Source organism: Sarcophilus harrisii, chromosome 2 (assembly GCF_902635505.1).
Source record: "Sarcophilus harrisii chromosome 2, mSarHar1.11, whole genome shotgun sequence".
In the NCBI taxonomy this organism is placed as follows: Eukaryota; Metazoa; Chordata; class Mammalia; order Dasyuromorphia; family Dasyuridae; genus Sarcophilus; species Sarcophilus harrisii.
Genome location: NC_045427.1, coordinates 646,029,520 through 646,037,896, shown reverse-complemented (window position 1 = coordinate 646,037,896; position 8,377 = coordinate 646,029,520). Strand labels below are relative to the sequence as shown.

The 8,377-nt window shown below is 34.2% G+C and overlaps 1 pseudogene; it reads right to left on the bottom strand.

Moving 5' to 3' along the window:
* Positions 1 to 275: 275 nt before the first annotated feature.
* Positions 276 to 3,890, bottom strand: LOC100930294 (annotated as a pseudogene).
* Positions 3,891 to 8,377: the final 4,487 nt, after the last annotated feature.

Sequence of the window (8,377 nt, the reverse complement as noted above, 5' to 3'; positions counted from 1 at the left end):
AAAACATTGGGTTAGACCTTATGGTTTATTTTCCAGTTGTAATGCACCTTAAAATCTTCATTTCACTTCACAGAATTTAGCAAGTGAGATCTACATGAAGCATTTGCCTTGCTTTATAAAAGATCTAATTATATCATTACTGTGAAGTCTGTCTTCTTCTGGTAATTTGAAACATACAGTAGTCACAGGTAGTTCAACTAGCTCTCAATAGAGCTGTTCAGAGATAAATATCTTGCACCATTTATAGACCTAAATTTCAGTGTGAATTGTAGTACTTAATTTAAAACCATGTTGTCAATTATTGTTATTTTTTTTAACCCTCCACCCAAACAGAGATCTTCATTGGCTGTTGCCAAACTGTTCCCATGCTTTTCAGCAATATAACTCAATGGTGAAACTTCAGAAGGGATAGGAAACACAGGAATGTCACTTGGATGAAGAAAGTTTTCCAGGCATTCATTTTCTGCTTCAGTAAGAATATTAACAGTAGCAAAATGTGTATGAAAATCATTGGAGCCATGACTACAAGAAGTTTTCATGCTTTCTGAGTCAGAGCAACTGAATTCAGGGAGATGATTTGAATGGGAGTCAGCTACCAGGGGTATGCTCCCACTGAGATATAAATCAAATTCACTGGAGTTCATGCCCTATTGCTCTACTAGCTGTATATCTATGTCCTTTCTGGTCTCATTTATCTTCATGCTACTCCTGTTCTTCACTTTATCTTCAGGTTTTCTGCTTGCTATTTCTTTGGATACTTGGTAGCATTTGATTTACCATCAGGCACACCACCAAATTAACCACCAACATGATCATGTCCAAGAGCACTACCAATCTCACACAACTGCTTTTGGGTCAGAATTTGGCTGACTTTGATTTAGTATTATTTATACTATTTTTTTTTCTTTGTCCAATGGGATGTAGGAATTTAGGATGTATCCTGCTATTGCTTTGATATGGCATTATCACTGTTACCAAACTGACTATGACAGATTCTCCACTTCTAGTGTACTGTTCTTTTTGTACATCATTTTGTACTTTCAACTCATTAAACAGTTGACCAATGCACTTTCTGATAGATTCCCTGTTATACTAGCTCTGGCTAGTCCCTTAGTGCTGATTGTTTTTTTCAAGCTGTTTCAAATGACTCCTATTCAATCCATTCTGCTTCTACTAACACTAAAACTATTAGCAACACTACCTTCCACTATGCTAGGATTGGGGTATGCTTCTGCTACTAAAGTTGACCCTACACTATATTCGTTTTGCCAATATTTATATCACTTTCATGATCAAAATTGATCCTGATTCCTTTTCCATTGCCTGCTGACACTAAAACTTCCACTTCAACACATATTGGAATAATTCCATAAACATAATGGAAATACCAATATTTACAGTAAGTTCAGCTATGACCAGAGATTCAATTATAGACAACGTTGCAAAACATCTGCTATGGCCAAATTCTGGTTGTGTTTTGAAATATTCTTTCCTTTGTATTGATTATGGATCATATTTTTAACATACACAGGGATTACAATGATCACTAACAAAGAGCAAGTCCAGCTACTAAAATAATTCCTACAATGGCACCAATAAATGTTCCCAGATGATGCCACAATGTTTTTTTCTTAAAACTCTTATATCCCACACTCTAAAGGCCCTCCCAGCCGACCTGCCTTCTAGAAACCAAAAAGGTTAAACATATGTCTGACTGCTTTCACTTTTCATAGATCTTTGACATCCAATTTAATGTTCATAACTTCCCTGCCCAAGAGATAGGGATTATATAATTATTCTTTCTATATAAAGGAGGTCCAGAAGAGAATGGAACAAGTAATGGGCAGGGATTCCCATTTCTACAGCCACGGTTTGGGCATGGGGATTGCAGGGCTCAAGGAATCAAGACAGCAGAAAGGATGCTGATTTTATCCATGGTGGGGAGTGGGTGTAAGGGGATTAGGAAGATGGGGACAGTGGAGCTCCTACCTGGAGCTTGGCCATGGTGCAGAGGATTTGCCATGGGTGGGGGTATCTCAACATTGAGGGAATATTGGCTTGGGCTGGGTCTAGATAAGTTCAGGACCAGTGGGCACAGGGGCCCCATAGCGCAATCTGGAGAAAGGCGATAAAGAAGAATCCAGAAAGTACAACATGATGGTCTTAAATAATGTAAATGTGAGATCTCTTTTACATATGGTTACAAAACTTACAACCATAGACACCACATGCCACATGATTGCAACTTCCATTATTCATCTTTATTTTGCATATGTGTAAATGGTTCTAGATCATCAGCTGCTTTTCCAGACTTTGGCTTTAACTAATGGAAGAAGAACATATTGTTCTCATACATAAGCCCTGGGCTCTTTTCTGTCAAACACCAATACAAGTTTAATTTTATTGCCAAATTTGTTCACAGTGATACCACAACTCTTTCCCACATCCTTCTCATTCACATGTTAATATGAGACAACTGGCACAGCCAAAAACTATTACAATATATTCACAGTCTGGAGTTGATCACCACCTATAGTCAGGGTCTGTAATAGGCTACCATCTAAACATAAATTCTTTATATATTTCCATCAAGATATGGTTATTTACTGTCAAGCAAATGTCATGGGGAGTAAATCGTTTGGTGCATTCTGGGCATCTGATATTAACTCTATTATGAGATTCAATTCTCAGATACTGTTGTAAGCAATCCACACAAGATCTATGATAACAGGCCATTATATCAGGAAATTTTTTCATTAGAATGGCACAAAAGGAATAAAGGACACTTCATAAATTCTCGATTTTATTTACTGTTGATTATTGTTCCATTGTCAGAGAAGGTATATATGGCAAAAACTATGTACTTATCTGTGATGACCACGTATTTTAAAATCAGCTGGAGTCAGGAATTCAGGTTAAGGGAAAATCTTCAATCTTTATTCTCAGTAGAAGTGAAGAAGGATGGGAGGTGAAGGGGGATCGGAAGTGAAGGGGGATTAGCCATGTGAGCAGCTGCAACAGGAAGCCAGCCAGACCAGAAGCCAGCCAGCCTTCTCTCCTCACCTCTCTTTCTCCCCTCTGCCTCCACCCACTAAAATTGTCATTTCCTATACAACACATCAGGACTTGCACAAAGAGTGGGCGGGGGCCATTCTTTCTCCAAGCATATATATTAATAGAGTATAATCCAATTACTATTTAGCCTCACCTGCTTGGGACCTCAGTGTATCAACTCAAGCCTCAGCCCATTATACTTATCAGTACACATTTCAGAATATATGTCTACAATACTTCCAATTCTGTCTACCCTCCTATTAAGATCTCTTGATTTGTGCTCAGTGTCTTTTTAATTTCTAAATAAAAAAGTTTCTAACTTAAAAAAAAAATCTCTGAGTTTTTTTGGGATGCCTTTCTGACTGAAGGCAAACTCACAGATGAGGCATAAATCTTAAAGTCCTGATCTGAACCTATTTGTTGATGCAAACTTATGCCTAGCTACTCATTACTAGTGAGTCAAGATCAATTACAACCCTCACATTCAATTATTCAATTCATCATTTTTATCTTTGCATTAAAATTTAGCAACGTTATGAGATAATCCTTAGTTCTTACTGCTGAACCTTTAATTTCAAATGAATTGTTTTTTTTTATAGATGTACTTTTTTTGGTTGCCATCTATTACCATCTAAAAAAAGATAGAAATATTTACTAAACTAACAGCTTGCTTCTGTCTTCAGCTATGTAGATGTAATTATATATGTCTATTGTTTTCATCTTATACATCTTTCAGCTAACAAAGAAATACCTCTTAAAATTTCAAGCATAGCATAGTGATGGCAGTAGAAACAGCAGGGACTGAAGGACCACTGCCTGTTGACAGCCAAGCCCATCTCCCAGCAGCAGAAATGATCCACCCTCCATTCTTTTTTTTCCCCTCAATAGTATTTTATTTTTCCAAATACATGTAAATGTAGTATTCAACATTCATTTTTATAAGATTTTATTTCCAAATTCTTTCTCTTACTCTCCCTTACCTTCCCCATTCCCAAGAGAGCAAGCAATTTGATACAGGCTTTACTTGTAAATACTTATTTCCATGTTTGTCAAGTTGTGCAAAAAAGAAAGAAAGAAAGAAAGAAAGAAAGGAAGGAAGAAAGGAAGAAAGGAAGAAAGGAAGAAAGAAAGAAAAGAAAGGAAAGAAAGGAAAGAAAGGAAAGAAAGGAAAGAAAGGAAAGAAAGGAAAGAAAGGAAAGAAAGAAAGAAAAGAAAAGAAGCTCTCTCCCTGGAAGTAGATCACATTTTCCATCCCAAGTCTATTGGAATTGCTTTAAATCACTGCATTTCTGAGAAAAGTTAAGTTTATCATAGTAGATCATCATATAATCTTGCTGTTATTTTGTACAATGTTTTCCTGGTTCTGCTCACTTCACTCATCTTCAGTTCATGTAAGTCTTTCCAAGATTTTCTTAAATCAGCTTGCTTATCATTTCTTATGGGAAAAAAATGATATTCTATTACATTTATATACCATAATTTATTTAGCCATTCCCAACTTGACAGGGATCCACTCAATTTCCAATTCTTTGTCATGACAAAAAGCTACTACAAATATTTGCAAACATGTGGGTCCTTTTCTCTCTTTTATGATCTGTTTGAATTATAGACCCAGTAATGATACTGGTGGATTAAAAGGTATGCACATTTTTTATTGTTCTCTGGACATAGTTCAAAATTATGCTCCAATCTGGATGAGCCATTTTACAACTTCAGCAATAATAGAGGTGTCATTTGGCCATAAATTCCTCTCCTCTTCCAAGATCTGACAGAAAAACGATCATTTGCTCTCCCAATGTGCTTATAATATCACTTTTTATTTCCTGTTATGAATCTGTTTCAACCTTATCTTGGAATATGATGTAAAAATCCTCTCCAACATTTGTCATTGTCTTTTCCTGTCACTGTAGCAAATCTGAGAGGTGTAAATTGGTACCTCAGATTTATGTCAATTTGCATTTCTCTAATCAATAGTGATTCAAAGCATTTTTTTCATATGATTAAAAATGGCTTTAATTTCTTCACTGAAAATCATTTGACCATTTACCAGTTGGGGAATGAATTGCATTCTTATAAATTTGATGCAGTTTTCTATATAGTTGAAAAATGACAACTTTGTCATAAAAACTGGCTTGGAAAAATAATTTCCTTTTTTTTTTTTCTTTTCTTCTAGCCTAACTATATTGATTTTGGGTCTGTAATTTTTTTTTTAATTTCAAGTAATACAAATTTTCCATTTTACATTTCATAATGCTCTCTATTTCTTCTTTGACTATAAATTCCATTTTTCCTATGTTCTCCAGTATTTCTTTTAGGAATGGATATTGTATTGTCAACTTTTTTTCTCTGAATCTATTGAAATAATCATATGATTTCTGTTAGTTTTGTTGTTGATGTAGTCTATCTTGTCCTCCATTCTTAGTATAAATCTCCCTTGTCAGAGTCTATTATCCTGGTGAAAAGTTATTGTAATTTCATTATTGAAATATTATTTCAGATATTTATGTCAATATTCATTGGGGAAATTGGTCTATAATTGTCTTTCTCTCTTTTAGCTCTTTCTGATTGATGGAAGAAATTTGGTTGACTCCTCTTTTTTCCCCTCAAATAGTTTACATGGCATTGGAAGTAATTGTTCTTTAAATATTTGGAATAATTCACTTGTAAATACACCTGTGCCTGAATATTTTTTTCTTAGCAAGTTCATTGATGGCTTGTTCAAATTCCTTTTTTTTTTTTTTTAATGGAACAATTTAAGTATTCCATTAACTTTTCTGTTAATCTGGGCAACCTATTTTTTTTTTAATATTCACTACTTCAATTAGATTATCTGATTTATTGATATAGAATTAGGCAAAATTGCTCCCAATTATTTCTTTAATTTCTCTTCATTGGTGATAAGTTCACCCTTATCATTTATAGCCTGATTATTTAGTTTTCTTCTTTCCTTTCTCTAATCAATTTAGCCAAAGCTTTATTCATTTTGTTATTAGTGGTGGTAGAGGCTTTTTTTTAAACCAACTTTTAGTTTTATTTATTACTTTAAAAGTTTTCTTATTTATAATTTGATTAATTTCCTTTTTGATTTTCAAAATTTCTAATTTATTTAATAATGTTTTTTTCTTTTTTCTTTTTTTTTAGTTTTTGCTTTTTTAGTTCCATTCCCAATTCACTGATGTCCCCTATCTCTATTCATGTAAACATTTAGAAATTAAAAAAAAAATTCCCTCCATACTTTGTCTGCATCCCATAAGATGGTATGTTGTCTCTTCATTGTCAGGTTTATTTCCCTATCTCCACCTCCACCACCACCACCAAGGGCTCTCAGATTTCCAGAGAAGTCAGGGGGTGGTAACAATCTGTGTTATAACTAAAGCAGTGTGATACCAAGTTGCAAAGTCATCTACACACAATAGCAAGTTGTTTATATGTTTCCTCATGCATAGCATATAGTTAGTACATGCACAGTGTGCTATAGTTATGTAAGGGTATTAGGCTATATAAGACAGACAGAATTTGGAATAAACAGACTCCATGTTTGACCATCCATATGGGTCCAACCTCTTCACTCCTATTCTAAGATAAGGGACTTAGGTTGCTACCAAGATCCTCCAAAGAGCTAATCTGGACATTATAGCAGGAATATAGGGATGGTTCAATATCAGGAAAACTATTACCATTGTTGACCAAATCAATAACAAAAACAACAGTAATCATATGATAATGTCAATATCACTGACTTTTAACAAACTTTTGACAAAATATAACTCTCATTCATTTTAAAAACACTAGTGAGCATAGGGATAAGGGGAGTTTTCCTCAAAATAATAAGCACTTTTGTAATGTTCGGGCTAGCTTTCTGGACGTCCTTGGGAAGGGCCTTGGTCTCAGCAGGATAGACACCATGAGAATGGACAATGATAGAGTCCAACATCTTTATTATCTCATACAGTCTGTATCTGTCATAGTCTGACCCAGTCTCAGTCTTACCCCATCTCATCCAGCAGTCTGTTAGTCTGCTAGTCTAGAACAAGAGAACATTATGAAAGGCAAAATTGAAAACTTTGATTACATTAAATTAAGTTCTTGCAAAAACAAAACCAACTGAAACAAGCTTCAAAGGGAAGTACAAATCTGGGGGGAAATCTTTACAGCCAATGTTTTTAATAAAGGTCTCATTTCTAAAATATATACAGAACTGTGTCAAATTTATAAGAATACAAGTTATTCCCCAATTCATAAATGGTCAAAGGATATGAAAAGACAATTTTTAAATAATGAAATTAAAGCTATCTATAGGCATATGAAAAAATTCTCTAAATCACTATTGATCAGAGGAATGCAAATTTAAAAAATTCTGAGATATTACTTCACACCTCTCAGATTGGTTCAAATGACAGGAAAAGAAAATGATAAATGTTGGAGGAGATGTGGGAAAACTGAGACATTAATGCATTGTTAGTTAGTTATGAAATGATCCAACCAGTCTGCACAGAAATCTGGAACTATCATTCTAAGTATTCTCTTTGATCCAGTAATGCCTCACTGGGTCTGTATCTCAAGGAAATCATAAAGGAGGGAATAGGACTCACATGTGCAAAAGTGTTTGTAGCAATTTTTTTGTGGTAGCAAAGAATTGAATATTAGTAGAATGCCTACCAGGTGGGAAATGACTGAATAAGCTGTTGTAAATAAAGGTAATGGAATATTATTGTTCCACAGAAATGATGAACAAGTTGATTTTAGAAAGGTCTGGAAAGATTTACATGAACTGATGCTGAATGAAACAAGCAAAACTAGTAAAAAAAAAATTATACATTATAACAAGAAGAATGTGATAATCAACTATGAAAGACTTGATTGTTCTCAGTGGTTCAGCAATCCCTAGAGACTCTGGACAGAAAATGCCATTTGCGTCCAGAAAAAGCACTATAGACACTGAATATAAATCAGCACAAGCTATGTTAACTTCTTTTATTTTTCCTGTTTTATTTTTTTCCTCTCCAATGCCTTTTACCTTTTCTTCTGATTTGCCTCTCCCAACATGATTCATAAAGCAATGTGTATTAGTATAAATTAATTAATAAAAAATAATTTGTATTCTGTAGCATATGGTGCATCTATATGTTTAGATTAATATTGATATTACTTTATTATTTATGTTACTTTTTGGCAAGATGCAATTTTCTTATCTTTTAATTAGATCTAATTTTGCCTTTGCTTGGTCTGAGATCAGGATCACTGCCATTTCTTTCTTTTTTTTTCACTTTAGTTGCTGTATAATACATTCTACTTTAGCCTTTTACCTTATTCTGAATATCTC